We start from the raw sequence: 20,710 nt of genomic DNA, 5'->3' as shown, positions 1-20,710 counted from the left end.
TTTATTGAAGATAACTTATTTATTAAAGTATAACTTAACTTTTTCTATGATTAATCATAATAGTCTGATTAAAAACATGGATTTTTGGGAAAAACTTATTTATTCAAAAATTGTTTAAATTAGATTGTTTATTAATTAATAAATGTCAAATTGCAAATAGACAAATTACATATTTGTAATGTACAGAAAAATTAAATACAAATTAAAAAAAGAAAGATCAAAATATATTCAGTAGATCCCGAGATATGGAAAATGAGGTACCCCGTCAAAATAGCCCCGTCAAAAAAGCTCCGACAAAATAGCCCCGACATAATATCCCGCACACAAAATAGCTCCGACAAAATAGCCTGCAGACAAAATAGCCGCGGCATAATAGCCCGCCGACAAAATAGCCCCGACAAAATAGCCCGACAAAATAGCCCCGAAAAAAAAGCTCCCTTCAGAATTCATCATGAAATAATTCCTTAAAAATACATTTTTTCGGAAATGGTAATTATCCTCTATTCAGATGTTTATCTTAACCACATTAAATAAAAATTATCTTTTCAGAGAACTTGAGTCCTGTCTTTCCTGCGTCTTGGAAGTTTGAACATTTAAGTTAAGCGAAAATCAATGTTAATTTATGATATAAACATTTTTTTTCTGTTTTCGGGCAACAGTAAAATGCATTTTAAATTAAATAAATTAAATACATTCTTCCTTTTTGTCAAATAATTTAAATTAAAAAAAAGTTTTTGGACACCTTGTATAAATAATTATGTAATTGTTTATAAGAGGCTGTTTTAGCCGGGGCTATTTTAGCCGGGGCTGTTTTGACCGGGGCTATTTTGTGTGCGATCTATTTTGTCGGGGCTATTTTGTTTGCGGGCTATTTTCTCGAGTCTATTTTGTGTTCGGGCTATTTTGACGGGGCTTTTTTGACGGGGCTATTTTGACGGGTCACGGGAAAATGATAGTAGTTTTAAGTTGCCTTTTTTAGTTTTTGAACTCGTGCATTTGTCGTCTCCCAGCTCCCCATTCACTTACCACGACTAGTCACCAACTGAACAACATTTTTAAAAATTCGTGTAGAATACCAACTTTTCGAATATGTAAAATGATTTTTTCTACGGACAATATTTTTAAAGTTGTTCCAAATGTTTATAAACTACAAAATTTCAAAAATTTGGCATTACTATTTTTGACTATATTAGATAATTTTTTATCTTTTTTTAGTACATTTTGATAGTATCACTTTTCTACTTTCATTTGACATACGCAGAATTGCCTTATCTTCATTATTTTCTGTTTTATGTTATTGCAAAATAAAGGTCTCTGGGATAAACAAATATAATAACTTTTAAACTAATTAATGAATTGGTCTCAAATTTTAAGGGTTTGTTAAGTACCCCAATACACAACTTTGGGTGAAACCCTGAAGTTCTAAAGTAGTTTCAGTAAAAGTTATTAACAAATAACGATTTTCACTTATTTTGCGTAGCAACAAATTAACTTTTTAACTTTCAAAAATCGGCATTTTAAAGGTTTTTCAATGCTCTAAAAAATTAAATTTTGTAGTTTTATGTCAACTGTTTATCTTTTGAATGGGGTGCAAAAAATCTAAAAAATCGCGATTTTTGCACTAAATTGTTAATTATTAAAAGGCGGACGCGAACTTTATGCAGGAAACAGGTAGGTTTTGTTCCTAAAGGTCTACAATAACTAAAAAAGTAGTCAGCTACCTGGATCTTTAAGTGTCCCGAACATGGTCTATTTCCAGCTTATTACCCTGGTCTATCTGGTTCCAATACAGATTGGCGATAATTCTTATGTCCTTGGCATCCAGTCCCAACTCTTGTAGATATTTTATCATCAGTTGCACACTGCTGCTATTTTCAAAGCAGCAGTGTGCAAAGTATATATTGCCATGATGGTCGATAACATCCTAAACGGATAGGCACTACAAGAAGAAGATTAGGAACAAAAATTTCGAATACCTCCCCGTCCTTTATTAAAGTTTATGCGATTTGTTGCTAAAACGGATACGTAGGTACTCCTTGTAAATGTTTCTACGTTCATGGGAATTAGTAACACTCGCTATTATGAATATTTACACCCGATACACGGGGATTGTTTATACACTGCGCGTCATAGAAAACGGGCACTCTAAAAAATGGGTCATTTTTGATGTTGCGTATCTCCATAACCTGTTGTCCGATTTAAGTGATTTTTTGAACATGTTATAGCATTATTCTTTGTCAATATCCATGTAATAATATTTTTGATAAACAGGTAAATTTTTATTGTATACCGGGTGTATACGAATCAAACTGTGTTTTTTTCTCAAAGTTCGCAACACTCTGTGGAATATCTTAGCCTTTATAAAATACTGAAATTAAATCCCGACTATAGCCTCAGGTTTTCTGAACATTCTGTTTTTTGATTCATTCTCTTATGCTGGATAGTACAAAAGTTATGTACTTTAACAACTAGTCATGACATGATCTTCATTAGTATAGGTTGTAAATAAGTGCGACAAACTTTAAGGGGCAATTCTGCATGAAAAAATAATGACCTTTTGCTTTATAAACTTATGTCCGCAAATGCCTTGTTTACGAGATACGGGATGTTGATTTTTTTACAAACTGACGATTTATTTTATTGTCCTAAAACCGGTTGAGATATGCAAATAAAATTTGGTAGGTTCTAAGAGAGATAGTTATTGCGAATTTTTTGACTTGCAATCAAGAATTTTATATTCACTATTAGCGTGCATACGGGTAATACGACCGATCATATTACCCGTATGCACGCCAATGGTGAATATAAAATTCTTAATTGTATGTCAAAAAATGTGCAATAACTACGTCTTGAAAGCCCACCAAATTTCATTTGCATATCTCAACCGGTTTTAAAGCAATAAATAAATCGTCAGTTTGTATGAACAAATTCAACATCCCGTATCTCGCAAACGAAGTATTTGCGGACATACGATTATAAAGTAAACTGTCATTTTTTTTAATGCAGAATTACCCCTTAAAGTTTGTCGCACTTGTGTAGAAACACCCTGTACTGAAAAAGAACATGGCTAATTGTTAAAGTACCTAACTTTTGTATTATCCAACATAAGCGAATGGATAAAAAAACAGAATGTTGAGAAAACCTGAGGCTATAATTGGGTTTTAATTTCAGTATTTGATAAATGCTAGGATATTCCACAGGGTGTTGCAAACTTTGAGAAAAAAACACAGTTTGATTCGTACACCCGGTATACAATGAAAATGTACCTGTTTAGCAAAAATGTTATTACAGGGATATTGACAAAGAATAAGGCTATAAGATATTCAAAAAATCACTTAAATCGGTCAACAGGTTTAGGAGATACGCAACCTGAAAAATTACTCATTTTTTAGGGTGCCCGTTTTCTATGACGCGCAGTTTACTACACTCCAACGTTATCAATTCAGTATTTCGTTGAAAAAAATGTAGGTCGTATATTTCTAGACTATTTAAAGGAGGTACTGATAACGATTTTTTTGATACAATTTGAAGTAAATAAAACTATCAAACTGATGTATGTAATGGAGGATTTAACTTATTGCACGTAACTTGAAAACTAATCTTTTAAAACGTGCTTTTTTAGTATTGATTTTGTTATTACATCGTTTTAAGAGGAAACAGTAGCGATCAACAGGTAGCGAAAACGCGTTCCAAGATTGCTGCTGTAATTTTGAATATTTTTTCGAGATATTTGGCACACGTATTCCTAATATAATAAAGAATGGCGGTACAGAGCCCAATTTGAAAAATACATTAATATGTGGAAATTACTCCGTAATTAAATACAATATTAAAAAAACGAGCCTGTACCGCCATTAAGAAGAACAAAAATCTTTGAATGAAGCACTTTTTTATCCGATGCCTAGATTTTGTGTCATTTTGGAACTACTAAAATTTTTTATTTCATTAGTAGTTCCAAACTGACACAAAATCTAGGCATCGGATAAAAAAGTTTATTTGAAGAAAGTGTATTTTTTTGTTCTTCTTAATGGCGGTACAGGTTCGTTTTTTAATATTGTATTTAATTACGGAGTAATTTCCACATATTATTATATTTTTCAAATTGGGCTCTGTACCGCCACTCTTTATTATATTACGAATACGTGTGCCAAATATCTCGAATAAATATTCAAAATTACAGCCGCAATCTTGGAACGCGTTTTGGCTACCTGTTGATCGCTACTGTATCACCTTAATACAAGATCTTGTACCAATCTAATTTTTCTTTTCTTATGTTGTTGCGTTTTTTCGACATTATATAACCCAAATATGTATTTAAACATTCTTCGTTCTTTTTATTTCTACGTGTTCTTCTATTTCCAAATTTTTGACGTCTTCTTTCGATATTACTTCCGTTTTCTTCATATTAATTTATTTCCAGGCCCACCTTTCTGTATTTCTCTTTTCTCTTCTTTTTTTTTGTAATTATGAAATTAACATAAAACTTGCTATGGAAAAAATGGGATTTATTGAATGAGGAGAAAAAAAGACACTTACTGCAGCGAATCCATGGTTTGGAATTATTTCTTTCTGAAAATTTCTGATTGTTTTTTTTTTACTTCGACTTTGGATTGATCGCTGACTAACAATATCTGCATTGGTACATCTGAGCAGTAGGGCGCTACATCTACATGTCCTGCTTTTGACAGATTAATAATTTATTAAGTTTCATAGAAAAACCTTATACCTCGAGTAACCAGTAAATAACCAGTTACTCGAGTGCGTCATAAAATCACATGGGGAGAAACCTTGTACCCTGTAAATGTACCCCTACCATATATTGAGGAAGTTCGTTAAGGGAGGGCCCGAAAAAAAAATCTATCCTTAGAACTCGAAATCGTCAGATTAAGATAAGGTAAGTCAAGTACATGCCGAACAGTGTATATTTAAAAAATCTGACGGTTTGAACAGGGCGTAAGGAAATGGGTGCGTCGCAAAGTTTCGCAAGAAAAAAGCGAATATTTCGATAAATAAACGTCAGATCGAAAAAGTAAAAAAGACGTGTTCAATATTTTTCAAAAATTTATCGAATAGTCAAAAAACACGGCCCCCCTCGGAGTTTTAAATAGGAATCCCGCGAAATTTGGCGAAATTAACATCAGATCGAAAAACTGTAAAATACACATATTCAATATTTTTGAAAACCTACCGAATGACACCAAACACTCCTCACGGAGGTGGTGGGGTGGGGGTTACTTTAAAATCTTAAATAGGAGCCCCCATTTTTTATTGCAGATTTGGATTCCTCACGTAAAATAAGTAACTTTTATTCGAGACATTTTTTCGAATTATGGATAGATGGCGATTAAATCGGAAAAAAAATTGTTGGAAATGGAAAATTAAATTAAAAAATGGAAAGTTCTCCATCTTATGGAAAACTTAACTTTTTTGGTTTTAGGACCTACTCTTCACAAAACAATAGGTCTCCATAATGCTCGAGTAACTGCAAATTTAACATACTTTCCTCCCCTACTGTTAAAATATGTGACCTTTTTTATTATACAGGGTGTCCCGAAAAGATTGGTCATAAATTATACCACAGATTCTGGGGTCAAAAATAGGTTGATTGAACCTCACTTACCTATATACAATAGTGCACACAAAAAAAGTTACAGCCCTTTGAAGTTACAAAATGAAAATCGATTTTTTTTCATATATCGAAAACTCCTCGAGGTTTTTTATTGAAAATGGACATGAGGAATTTTTATCACAGCAACATCTTAAAAAAAAATTATAGTGAAATTTGTGCACCCCATAAAAATTTTATGGGGGTTTTGTTCCCTTAAACCCCCCCAAACTTTTATGTACGTTCCAATTAAATTATTATTCTGGAACCATTAGTTAAACACAATATTTTTAAAACTTTTTTGCCTCTTAGTACTTTTTTGATAAGCCAGTGTTTATCAAGATATTTTGAATACTTGTCGAATCCACCACCTATTTGTATATGGTTCAGTATGATTATAGACACCTGTTAATAATCTGAAAATTTATTTATAACTTAAATTTTTTGGTACATTTTGAAAAAGAAGCCACATCTCGATAAAAGTTGACTTATCAAAAAAAGACTAAGAGGCAAAAAAGTTTTAAAAACACTGCGTTTAACTCATGGTACCACAATAATAGTTTAATTGGAACGTACACAAACATTTGGGGGGTTTAAAGGAACAAAACCCCCATAAATTTTTTATGTAAATATAGTAAAAAGGAAGCCGTATCTCGATAAAAACTGGCTAATCGAAAAAATACTAAGAGGCAAAAAAATTTTAAAAACGTTGTGTTCAACTAATGGTACCTCAATAATGAATTAATTGGAACGTACACAAAAGTTTGGGGGGGTTTAAGGGAACAAAATCCCCATAAATTTTTATGGGGTGGACAAATTTCACTATAATTTTGTTTTAAGGTGGTCCTGCCATAAGAACGATACATGCCCGTTTTCAATAAAAAATCTCTGAGAGTTTTCGATATATTGAAAAAAATCGATTTTCATTTTGTAACTTCAAAGGGCTGTAACTTTTTTTATGAGCACATTTGTACTAAGGTAAGTTAGGTTCAACCGAACTATTTTTGACCCCAGAATGTGGGGTATAATTTATGACCATTCTTTTCGGGACACCCTGTATATTTGCGACCATTCCCCATTCTATATCTATTAAATATATTATAAGAAACAAACACTGATTATTTCTCATTTTTCATGTTTAAATTGACATAATATTTGCATATAAATGAATAATACTGTATAAGGACCACCTTTAACACCGCCATTAATATTAATCCCGCAGAAATCTTTCTAAATAACAACTCTAGAGAATGTCTCGCATTGCATATAATAAAGTAGTAAAACTTGTGTAATATAAAATTCAAGAACCTGTTAACCTTATAGTAGTAGCGAGAATTAAATTGCGGAACGGTACACTTTTTTCATTAATGAAATAGAAAGTACCATAACTGGTGGACGGGTATGCCACAGGGACGTACCCGAAAAGTATTATGTACCTCTGAGAAAGCCCGATCTTAGCTAATTGCTATACTTTCACAACATGAAGATAGCTTCCAACATATGTTATAGTTATAGATGAAAAATATAACGTAAACGATTTTAGTGGATAGTAGATTTTAATCGTTGTCAGCCTGCTAGGTTGGGGTGTGTTTTACACAAGAAAAATATGCTTCAATACAGACAGAGTATGTATTTTCTATAGTATATTTAATATGTTTCAGAGTAAAAAAGATGTTGCATTTTTTCTTACAAACGATATACTTTGTAATTTACTATCCTAATTGGGAAATAAGCAACAATTTAACTTGAAAATGATTTTATTGACGGTTCGATTTCACTTTGGAGGTCGTGATCTATTATCATTTTGTATCTAGATAACGATCTCCGAAGTGGAAGTCGAAACGTCAATAAAATCATTTTTCAAGTTAAAATATTGTGGCTTATTTTCCAATTAGAATAGACTGACATTTTCTACAACCCCTTGGACTACTACTGTCCGGATTTGGTCTTAATAAATTATGGTAACCCTACTTATAATACAGGGTGAGTCATGAGGAACTGTACATACTCCTACCTCGTATAGAGGCTCCTATGAGGAATAACAAATGACCATTAAAAAGTGTCTGCTCCCCTTGTTTAATAATATACAGGGCGAGTTTCGCATTTTGACAGAAATTTATATTCGTCATAATTTTTGAACGGTCAGATCGATGTGTCTCTTATTTTGGTCAATCGTTACACTATTACCACCTAGTCAACTGATTTATTCAAACTATAAAAAAACAGGTCCGTCTTTAAAAAATTAGTTCATTTGGGTCTTAGAAACAATCTCACCCTGTATACGCTTTTTGAAAACTCTAATATGAATTTTACAAATTAGACAAACAGTCAATTAAAATGGCATAATTATTTTTCTCCCCACACGATTACTTATTTTTTTTTATAAAAAAAATCAAATTTGACTATGAATTAAAAGTTTGGTAAAGTAAACCATCGATTTAAAAAAATTAATTTTTATTACAAAAATTAATTTTTTTTTAACAAATATTTGATTTATGTTACCACCCAATCAACTGATTTATTCAAACTAGAAAAAAATCAGGTCCGGCTTTAAAAAATTAGTTCGTTTGGGTCGTAGAAAAAATTTCACCCTGTATACGCTTTTTGAAAACTCTAATATAAATTTTACCAATTAGACAAATAGGCAATTAAAATGGCATATTTATTTTTTCCCCACATTATTATTTAATTTTTTATAAAAAAATCAAATTTAACTGTGAATAATAATTATTAAAAGTTTGGTAAAGTGAACCATAGATTTAAAAAAATTTACTTTTATTACAAAAATTAATTTTTTTTTTGAACAAATATTTAATTTATGTTACAACCCAATCAACTGATTTATTCAAACTAGAAAAAAATCAGGCCCGGATTTAAAAAATTATTTCGTTTTATTTTTTCCCCACACGATTACTTAATTTTTTATTAAAAAATCAAATTTGTCAAAATCGGAATTTTAACCTAAAAATGAAAAAAAAAAAAGATGAAATCACGGTTTAACTCGCTAAACGTTCCATTTAAAAAATTTTTCCTGAAATTTTTACAGCACATATCTCTTACCATTGTGAAGACTATGACAATTGTTGTAGACTTTCAGTCTTCTTCTCGTAAAAATTTTTAAAAATAAAAGGTGCAGATTCGTGAATTGCAAAGTTAAATCGCAAAAAATAAGTGAAAAAATTTAAAATTTATCTACTTGATCACGTCTATGTTAAACTATAGAGTCCAAAGAGAAGTGTTATGGGGAGTTTTAGATCTAGACGTGTTTTTTTTATTTTTATGGTAAAATTGCGATTTTGACAAATTTGATTTTTTAATAAAAAATTAAGTAATCGTGTGGGGAAAAATAAATAGGCCATTTTAATTGACTATTTGTCTAATTTGTAAAATTCATATTAGAGTTTTCAAAAAGCGAATGCAGGGTGAAATTTTTTCTAAGACCCAAACAAACTAATTTTTAAAGCCGGACCTGATTTTTTTCTAGTTTTAATAAATCAGTTGATTGGGTGGTAACATAAATCAAATATTTGTTTAAAAAAATTAATTTTTGTAATAAAAGTTAATTGTTTTTAAATATATGGTTCACTTTACCAAATTTTTAATTCATAGTCAAATTTGATTTTTTTATAAAAAATTAAGTAATCGTGTGGGGAAAAAAGAAATATGTCATTTTAATTGCCTATTTGTCTAATTTGTAAAATTAATATTAGAGTTTTCAAAAAGCGTATACAGTGTGAAATTTTTTCTAAGACCCAAACGAACTAATTTTTTAAAGCCGGACCTGATTTTTTTCTAGTTTGAATAAATCGGTTGATTAGGTGGTAATAGTGTAACGATTGACCAAAATAAGAGACACATCGATCTGACCGTTCAAAAATTATGACAAATATAAATTTTTGTCAAAATGCGAAACTCGCCCTGTATATTATTAAACAATGGGAGCTGACACTTTTTAATGGTCATTTGCTTTTCCCCATAGGGGCCTCTATACGAGGTAGGAGTATGTACAGTTCCTCATGACTCACCCTGTATATAATTATGTAAAAAAACATAATGACGCCACTGTTTACCTCTTCTACAGTCGGCACATGCACACGATTGGGCCTTTTAATGTGGTATTTACAGTAGTTATTTTTAAGACAAACATTTTTTGTAAATATTTGCCAAAATTTAATGTTTTTCTTTATTTTCAGGTAAGTCTTAGCTACAATCGTATAAGTGGTAAGACCTTTTAAATTATTAAACATTATTTTAAATTAAACATTAAGTATACGAGTCAGTACTTCAAAAAAAATATTAGTTTGTTCAGTTGACTTAGAACTGTGCTCAATCTTGAATATTTTTTCATTTCTGGTAAAGGTATAATCGGCGCGAGAATCGGTGGGAAAATTTACACCGAATATAACAAAATTCAGTTTGGCAACATTGTGTGAATGTTGATATTAACATATCCCTTCTAAGATAAGCAGAACTGTAATTTAGTCCAGACAAATTAATATATTTTTTGCCAACAAAAATGAGATGTTTCAACCAAATAAAGTTTTAAATATGATGTGCAAAATAATTTTGAATTCGGTTCTGCTAGTGAGCTTGCTTTTTGTCATTAAAATAGAAAAACGTTAAATTTATCATTTATAATCATTATCGTCCAGGTATCGACTAATTATTTTCACTGTACTAATATCCGTCGACTAACTAATGATTAATGTCATGTTAAAACATATTATCGTTAGCGGCTTCTGGAATGTCTTAGACATATCAAATTTCATTGATAAAATGCCACCGATTTTTACCTCTACTATACAGTCTACCTATTTTTCTTTTTCTATCCATTCATTCTTGTTTTCTACTTATCTGCGTCTTATTTTGGTGGTTATAGCTGTATCGTATGGCTAAGTGTTTTTTTATAATTCTTCTGTCCCTTATAGACATTTTTTATTTAATCCTGCTATTAATACTATTAAATTGGTTAGAATTTTATCAGATTCCCTTAATTCGTTCCAATGGAAATAAAAAATACACCTTAGGTCTGTTAAACGGATGTTTTAAGATAATTTACGAATTTATACCTTTTTCCAACTCACGCTGTAGAGGGTTTTTATCGCTCAGTTCAGCCCATTCAACTTTCTTTGCGCAAAGCAAAAAATTCTCGTAGAAGATGTAAACGCGGTGGTAACGAACTGGTTCCATAAAAACTCTACTTTGTTTCCCGTTTATATCGAGCTTAATGGACGATTCGATCTTAATTAAACGTTGTTAAACAAGGTGTGATCCACTCGAGAATGTCGATTCGTGTACTGTCATTCAAAGTTTCTTTTTATTACAATTACTGAATTCTTTTCCATGGAATTACAGAATTTTGTGTCTTTTTAAAAACAACAAGACTGCAATAGATTAAAAGTTTTTTTAATGCTACCCTTAGCCTCTTTAATATAGCCGGAAGCTTCGTTGAAATCAACAATTTGACAATTGAAAATTTCTCGCCGTTATTCTCTTCATTCTCGTGAATTATATGAAAAAATAATCAAGAAATTGCTTCAATTATCTAGCAATTTTGAAAGTATCCTATACCAAGTGATACATACCTTTAATGTACATAGTGTTTCTTTGTCTGTGTTGATACCTTTTGAACAAAACCACATTTTATTTACATATAGGTATATATGTATACCAAGGATTTCCACAATTTTCACTGTATTGCTTCACTCGACCGTTCTCTCCAGCTCTTTCTGTTTTACCAATCCCCTTCCTGTAGATTTTTTCTCTCCATTGCTTCCTCCACTTCATCTCTGAAGGATCTTCAGGGTCTGCCTCTCTTCTTTCTTCCTGTCGGGCCTCATTCTGTTATTCTAATTATCCAACGATTTTGGTCTGCTCTTCTGACATGTCCGTATCAGGTTAATCTCTTCTGTTCGATGTAGTCTATTATATTCGAGTTCACTCCCATTCTTCTCTTAATCTCTGTTATTTATTCTATCTCTTCTTGTTACTCTGCAGCTTCTTTTTAGGAATTCCATCTCTGTTGCTCTTATTTTGTTTTTGGTTTTCTTATTTATTGTCCAATTTTCACCTCATAAGTGAGGATACTTCTTGTTATGGTATTATATATTCTTCTTCTTCAAAACCACATTATAAAGTGGTGAAAACAATTTAGATTGATAAAGAAGGTGGTACTGATTATGATAACGTTGACCATATCAAAATTTCATCTGGAATTTTTATTTTATTGTAACTACCCTCGACTAACGTCCATAAATTTACTGATTACTTGGGTCTTTACTTTCTTAGCTATCTCTTTCTTTCCAAAAAAACGTTGTTCTTAAGTTATTGAATAGTTTTCTCACTTTCCAAATTGTATGAATTATTATTCTTCGTCTATATTTCCATTTTCTTCAATAATTGCAGTTATTAGATAGTTATAGTTACTGACCTGGTCTCATGCTTTGCTTCCCGTGATTTCGTTCATCTCTCTTGGTTCCAGTTCATCTTCATTATCTTGTACATATTTCTTCTTGGGGTTCCTCTTTCATTTCTGTTAGTTCTTCGAAGAATTGTTTCTATCTATGCAACAAGACATGATTTCAATGTGGAATGAAGTAAACACTTCTGTTGTATGTATATAGGCATATGAATTTATTAAAAATCTTAAAATTTCTCCACAAGGGAGTGGAAGTACAAAACGTTTTCGGTCAGACTGACCATCATCAGTGTAAACGTCCGGTGTACAATTAATTGTAACTAGCCACTTCAATAGGTGTACAAACCTCTAAATTACATTATTGTTACATTCTATATTAAAAAGTGGTCGACATTAAGTCGATGTCTTAAGATTTTAAAGATCACATATATGTGAATGTATTTCATCCTTGCTCGAAAATTGCACAAGGTACTTGTGTTCAAGTGAGAGGTTAACAACCAACTGTTTACCCCTTTAACAACAGGGTTTACCCCTTTTTAAAGTTTTAAGACATGATTTTGTTTGTCTCGAATGTTTTTCAGTCTGGATGATTTCGTTTGTCGAAGCTGTTTCACGGTGCCGTAAGCAGTTTTGGATTAATCGGATTTCATTCAGATGTCCGATTTCTACCCATGTTTTCTCTTTTGCATTTTGATTAGTTTTTTTTTACTTTTACATTTTAAATTTACGCGGTATAGAAAGGGTTGACGGGTTATATGAACTTCGTCGATGTTAAAACGAACACATCCCGGTAAATTCCCATTATTAAAAAATCATAGTGAAATGTAATACCTGTGCTCTACATTCATACCGCAAAACAATGATCGATTTTGGCTTAACCCATGACTACATTTAAATATCCTTGAATGTAATATAACGTTTTTAAAATATGGAAATTGTATTATAATGTAAACAGGTCATATTTGTTAAACTAGCGTTCTGCTTAATTTTACATAAGATCGTTTGCATTTGTTTACCCCTGCCTGCTTTAATGTTCGAGCATTCAACAAGTTCGAAATTTAATGAAGAAAACTTTCCAATGGTCGATAACAGGGTTTGTATATTCAATGCTCCTATTGAAACAAGAAAAAGAAAACTTCTGTTGGAGTGAAAGTAAAAAGAAAGATATACTCCAACAGAAGTAAGGAAAAAGAGAAAAGTAACTAGTGGAACAAAAATGTAAATAGATGGGATGTAAAGAAGAGAGTGAAGTGGCTTCTACGTTGAGAAGCCGCAGTTGGAAAAATACTACTTTCCAGTAGTATTAGTGGAGGAAAGTGGAAGAATGTAGAAGTGAGGAGAAGGGGACATTAAAAGGGATAAACGTAGAAGTGGGAAGAGACAAATGCAAACTGAATGGAGTTGGGCTAGCAAGAGATGCAAGAGAACAACTTGACACTCAAGGATGGATACGGCTCGTTTGCATGCCTGTCGAAGAACAGTAGCTCTAAGTAGATAGTAATGATGACTAAAAGGTGAAATAATAAAATAAGAATAATGTAATGAAGATGAATAATTGCTAAAGACGAACAAATTAAATAAAACTAACAAATCATGGGCGCCAAGAAAATGATCTTCGATCACTCTCCCAGGTATCTTATACTGCTGTCAAATATTTAATATATTAAATATATAGGTAAATGTAAATATAAAGGAAATAAGAATAACTGATATGAAAAATAAATAAACATTTATTAAAAATAACTACTAGATTTTTAACAATCTCTGAGTTAGACAAAGCATATACTGTGACTCTAACAGGACAAAAGTTATTCAAAAGTTATACATGACAAAAGTTATATCTAAGATAACAACAATAATGTTACCTGTTACAAAATTTACATAAGTACCTCTTACTTACATATAGGGTACAACTCACATGAGATTTCTATCAAATGGTTATAGTACGCTTGATACGTACAACTAAATTAAAACCCGAAAAATATGACTAATATAAATAAATAGGCAAAAGCCTGACGAAGAGAGAATACAATGATGAATTAAGCAAAATGAATTAATAAAAGTTATAAAAATGAAGCTAAGATAAATACCGAAACAATGACCTAAATTAACCGAACAAATGGAATAAAGCGAATCAATAATAAAATATTTGGGAAACAAGCAAGTAATATTACAAAAATAAATATCAAACCAATAATAAAATATAAAACCCTAATTTTCTAGGCCTGATTACCTTGTGGACACAAGTAACTTACCATAGCTACAATAGTTTGGGAACCAAATATTAATATACAAATATGTCATATAAAAGAAACCAAAGGTAAACTAAATCTGAAAAAAATTAATAACATAGTGCATTAAGCCAAATGTCTGAAATATAAAAACCAGTAGTTACTCAATGCACAACACTAAATGTTCCCAAACAAACCCATTCATCGAACGACTTCCAGATAAGGCTCGATGCTGCAATCCGTAGAATGAGCACTCGGAGAGTGCTAACCTGTCCTATCCGTAGGTGCAGGTGGAAAGATGACAGAAAATGGGACTGGAACGTCCCAAAGTGTATTTCCCAAATTGACATATTCCCATGGTGACTTGACTGTGGCTGTAATGGTTTCCCTAGGTGGTCAAAGGGCTACGACTTCATATTAGGGTTTCTCCCAAATGGCTAAAAAACATTCCCAGTTTTATTTCCGATATAAACATGAGCAAAAGTAATGAGAAGAAGAAATAATTGAGGAAAACCTTTTAGAAGCAATAATATAGAAAAACCGACCATTAAAATGGAACAAAAACTAATCTCAGGTAACCTTGAACTATTTTGAGTGTGAAGACATGAACAAATAATGACATTGAATGTGAAATTTCAATATGATTTATCTGAGGGAATATCTGTAAAAATATATTGAATTTATAAAAATATTGGATGTTCAATAAATTTAAAACCTACAGAGAAATGATAATTATTTCCAATATTAATTGAGAATTGCATATGTTTGGTTATGTCTAACCAAAATCTATTAATATATAACTCCTTGAATGGATATTAAATAATCGAAATAATCTATATATTTCACTTAATCAATGGACTAAGGTTTAACAATGGGACTAATATTTTAATATTCAAGGCTAACAAAAAATTATTATAAAAAAGATTTTATTACCGGTGATTTTTATTCCAATTCCAGAAGGAGTTGTGTTAACCACATGTCTCCCTAACTCCAGACAACCCTTGGTGGTAACTTTTTCACTTTAAAACTGATGTTGAATAAAATAATTATGATGGAAATCCACCGCCATTTTATGGTACCAACTACCCACCTCACAGCCACAAGTCAAGTAACGAACATTCCTCTCACTTTAAAGTGGAGAACCTCAAACGACCACAGAACATGAATTAAATGTCACGGAACGATTCGACAAGTGTTCCGTGGACGTCGACGTGTGACGTCATGTAAGTGGTCCTTTACGAGAAAGTTACAGAAATTAATTGGGAGGTCAAGAGAAAATAATTATAAAAATAATTAAAGAGCTAAAACTGATATTATAACGGGTGGACCGTTACACTCTAGGAATTTGAAACAGCGCCCAGAACGTTTACAGCATCAAAAAATGAGATGTAGCTAGACTAATAAAGCAGTCACATGAAGTGTTTTCAAAGCAGTATCAAACCATGTATGTTTTCTTCTTCTTGATGTGCCTATCAGTGACGAATGTTGGCGATCATCATGGCAATCTTTATTTTATCTGCAGCAACGCGAAGAAGCTCCACAGATGTTGTGTTGAACCAGGTTCTGAGGTTCTTTAACCAGGACGTTCGTCTTCTTCCAAGACCTCGCTTTCCAAATATTTTTCCTTGTAGGATGGCTTGTAGGAGGGCATATCTGGATTCATTTCGCATAATGTGTCCAAAGTATTCCAACTTTCTAGATTTGATGGTGGTTAGTACCTCTCGGTTCTTCCCCATTCTTCTAAGGACCTCTTCATTTGTGACCCTGTCATTCCACGGAATTTTAAGAATGCTCCCATATAGCCACATCTCAAATGCTTCCAATTTTCGCCACATATCTTCGTTCAAGGTCCGTGATTCAACCCCATAAAAAAGGACAGAGAAGACGTTTGTTTTAGGTAAAATTAATAAACATTTGTGCTTGTCGTATAAATAATAATAATAGTCTTTACAGTTGAGTCCGCGACTCTTTACCCGTGCGTCATTAATACCTGGCGAGATAAAACACATACTTTTGATCTAGCATCATTCTCTTCCACGCATGAATCTAATGACAAACCAGCTGCCGTTTGTTATTAAGTAACAACACATGTTATTTTTATTAACCATCTAGACTCAGTGCATTGAAAAGAGATAGGTACAAAAAAAGACGATTCGGTATGTTTTCATATTTTAAGCACAATTTGTTTGACGTTTCTGATTTGTTTAATTTTGTGGCTGTCAGTCAGTTGAACTTTTTGCGGTTTTTGTCGAATTTTTGCGTTTTGAAGTTTCTTGATATTACACAAACAGTTCACAACTAATTTTATATTGGGCTTTGAAATTTTAAGGTAAATAATTATATTTTGGCAATTAATATTTAAAACATACAAAGCTAACGTCATTCACACAGTAAAGAAATGACTGTGTTTAGATTTCCGTCAAAGTGAATAAAATAACAAAAATAAAATATGTTATTGGATTTTTTTATAAATTGTTTATTTATTTATTAATCAATAATAATAAAAGAATTTATTAAGCTACTTCAAATGTAGCTGTAATTCTGCGCAAAAATTTTGAAGCAAAACTTACATTTGACATTCTATATATTTGATAACGTCAAATTTTATAATAAAACCCGTAATCGGAACAGTAGCCACTTTCTGTCAGTTGTTGTTGCGTGAAATATATTTCCGACTTATTTCGTATGCTTTAAGTGATGACGCACGGGTAAAGACTCGCGGACTCAACTGTATTTCTTTTTCAATACACACATGAAAAAATTAATAAACATTTGTGCTTGTCGTATAAATAATAATAATAGTCCTTATTTCTTTTTCAATACACACATGAAATTAATATGCTCTCTCTCTTGTTTTTCCATTCTCTCTCCCATAATCTCTCTAATTAATCGTCACCTCTGCGACCCACGTGATCAAAGAAGTTTCCTCAGGTTTAGGATTTGCTCGCGTGTACTTTTTTCCTTTACAAAACCCACTTGTTCCTGTGGTATTTGATAATGTAGGTAAGTCTTTGATCTGTTTTTTATGCTTTGCGACATTTTACTGGCATGTGTTATTACTGACAATGTACGGTAGTCTTCATGTCTGGTAGTGGCTCCTTTTTTGTGAAGTGGAATATAAATGTGAGGTACGTCGATCAGTTGGCCATTTTCCCAAATTTACATAGTTAGAATGGCTGATATGTAATCCTTTGTCACCTAGTGACTGCAGCATTTCCCCTGGTGTTCTGTCAATTCCTGAAAATTTATTTCTCTTTAGCGATTTAATTGAATCTTTACTTCAGAGAGCAAGAAAGTAGGTTCTCTAGGGTAGTCGGAATGACAGTAGATGTAATCTCATCAGTTCTATATAAGTCGCTACAATAGTTTCGCCACGTTTCCAATATTTCGACAGTCTTGATCTGTAGATTATCTTTTTTATCCATCACAGACCACCTCTGTTTAAACATAAACCCAGATTAAAAATCAAGTAAGAAATTATTACTGTTAGCAACATAGTCACGAAGCTGCTGCATTTCCTTATTGAGTTCTAAAACTTTTGATAGAATTGGAAAAATACTAATCTCACATTGCTAATAGGGTCTCAGATCCTGGATCTAACTATTGCTTTCTTCCATTCCTCTGTTAGATAGTTTCTGGAGAGAAAATAGTTCATTGATTGAGTAAGGTGATATGAGCAAGCGAAACAACAAGCAGAAAAATGTGGTTAACTGACGCTACACCTACTGTACTTTAGGTTTATTGATTAAACAAATAGATTTTTAAGTAGCCATCTGTGTAACAAATACACATCCTGGTGTTTTTGTTGGGCAAATTATGCACCAGCGCGTGATATGGTTACTTCAGTCAGGTGACGTTCACGCGCCAGCGAGTGATTTGATTACTTCAGTCATGTGCCGTTCAACGGCGCATGATGTGACGGCGGAGTGTCTGTATTTTTTCTCTAAAAGTGTGTCTTCGTTCTCACAACACGATTGCCTTTGTTGAGATTCATTATTGAGAAAAATTCCCACATGAGACAACAGCATTGTCTGGTTATCTTTCGCCATATATACTTTAAAGTCATGAATGGCTGTGTCTTTCTCTAAAAATTAGACATTTCGTTCATAATAAATATGAGTTTGTGACGAATTGACTCGTATCCTACAGAGGGTGCTATCCTATCCTACAGAGGGTGCAGGATAGATCAACAACAGATGCAATTTTCATTATAAGGCAGTTGATGGAAAAATACAGGAGTAAAGAAACAAACGCTCATATGGTATTCATTGATCTGGAGAAAGCATATGATAGAGTTCCTCGAGAGATTCTGTGGTGGGCACTCAATAAGAAAGGAGTCCCTGGTGAATATACAAAGATTGTGAGGGATATGTATGAGGGAGTAACGACTAGTGTTAGGACAGGTGTGGGAGAGACTGATACATTTCATGTGAAAGTAGGATTGCACCAAGGCTCTGTGCTTAGTCCGTATTTATTCTCATTAGTTTTGGACCAGATAACAGCGAAACTATAGGGTAACATTCCATGGTGCTTAATGTATACTGATGATGTCGTGTTAGTAGGAAATAGTGAAAGAGACTTAGAACAGAAACTGGCACAGTGGAGACAAGCTCTGGAGGAAAAAGGTTTAAAACTTAGTAGGACAAAAACAGAGTATTTGGAATGTTCATTTAAAGATGGAGCTACTACAAATGAAATGGTATCTTTGGATGGTGAAATGATTGTGAAAAGCAATAGTTTTAATTACCTAGGATCGGTATTACAGAGTAATGGAGAAATAGATGGAGACGCATGCAGTAGAATTAGGGCTGGATGGATGAAGTGGAAAGAAGCGAGTGGTGTGTTGTGTGACAGAAAAATTCCAATGAAGCTGAAGGGAAAATTCTATAAAACAGCCATAAGACCGGCTATGATGTACGGAACTGAATGTTGGGCAGTGAAAAAGAAAGAGGAACAACGAATGCATGTGGCGGAAATGAGAATGCTTAGATGGATGAGTGGAGTGACAAAGAAGGATAAAATTAGAAATGAGTATATTAGGGGAAGTCTAGGTGTGGCATCAATTGATGCCAAAATGAGAGAGCATAGGTTAAGATGGTTTGGTCATGTTCAACGTCGAGACGTTATTTACCCAATACGAAGAATAGCTGAAGTGCAGATTCCTGGAAGGAGTAGGAGAGGAAGACCAAAGAAGACCTGGGGGGAGGCGATAAGGCAGGACATGTTGGTAAAGGGGATTAACATTGATATGACCCAAGATAGAATTGTGTGGAGAAATGCAATTAGGGAAGTCGACCCCGCATACGGATAAGGCAAAGAGAATGACATGACAGAGGGCGCTATAACATTTTGGCGCCAAAATTATGAATGAGAGTCGGATATTTTTGGAACAAACCTCGTATTTTTAAAAGATACTCACTACTGTTACGTCTTCACTTATTCGGCTGATTAAACAATTTAAATTATATACCATATCTGGTTTAAATTACTTAGGAAGTTTGATTGATAATGTACGAGATCAGAGATCCTGGAGCATTTTTCAAACAGCTTTCTTCTAATGATGTAATAATCTGCGTGGCGGTTACATAAATCAATCTTATTTATAAATCATTTTGTGAATAATTTTACATACATTTAATGCATTTTATATCTCGTAAACATAACTCATGGTATTTTTTTATGTTTATTCAGTATCTCTAATGAGTTTGAAAGTTAAATATGTGTTTAGCCATAAAATATTATAATTGGAAATGTCAAGCATAGGTATTTACAAAAGATTTTAAAGAATTGGATTTTAGGATTGTTTGTTGTAGGAGAAATGCTTTTGCTGGTCTTTTAATTGAAATTAAATTGAAAAAATAATTTTATTAAAGTTTTGACGCCCAAATCGGATGTCGTTGTCAAAATACAAAATATTACTAAATAAAACAAAAATGTTGTTGCTTAGTAAAAAATTCTTCTAATAATTTATTTAATCTGACTCATTTATATCGGCAATTCAGACATATATTATACATTTTAAAGTAGAAAACTTTAAAATGATATTACCAATATTTATGAGTTGCATTCCTGGGACGACTTTACTGAAAGATAGTTCATTCGATTACATGAAATCAACCCTTTTGTGGCGGATATTTTTGAGTTGGGGTTCGTCTCTGCATCGTCCATCCATGTTTTACTGGATTCCTCGTTTCTTCACCCTTGAGGCTTCCCTGTTTGCATATTTGTACAATGTATAAAAAAATCATGATTAATTGCGTATCCATTTTGGGTACTGTTATTTTTTTAAGAATACTATATTTTATTCATGCTTACAAAACTAGACCACCTAAAAAACGAATTTATAGATCATGTTTTGGTCTGGATTGGAATCCGAATTAAAATACCGATATTTTTCTCTTGCTTAATAAAAATCATATCGTTTCCTTGTACTATTATCGGAAGGCCAACGGGTAG

General features: G+C 32.4%; 1 protein-coding gene across 3 annotated transcripts in view; it reads left to right on the top strand.

The window, feature by feature from the left end:
* Window positions 1-20,710, top strand: part of LOC114326210 (KH domain-containing protein akap-1) — a 205,611-nt gene that overhangs the window by 100,002 nt on the left and 84,899 nt on the right. The window contains exon 2 of one of the 3 annotated variants that reach the window (XM_050646190.1): window positions 9,799-9,826. The exons of the other annotated variants lie outside the window; for them this stretch is intronic. The gene's annotated coding sequence lies outside the window, so the exon portion shown is untranslated. The remainder of the gene's footprint in view (window positions 1-9,798; window positions 9,827-20,710) is intronic. 3 annotated transcript variants of the gene reach the window in all.

This window comes from Diabrotica virgifera, chromosome 3 (genome assembly GCF_917563875.1).
Source record: "Diabrotica virgifera virgifera chromosome 3, PGI_DIABVI_V3a".
Lineage (NCBI taxonomy): Eukaryota > Metazoa > Arthropoda > Insecta > Coleoptera > Chrysomelidae > Diabrotica > Diabrotica virgifera.
Note: the sequence above shows the minus strand (reverse complement) of the source record. Positions and strands in the feature narration are given on the sequence as shown.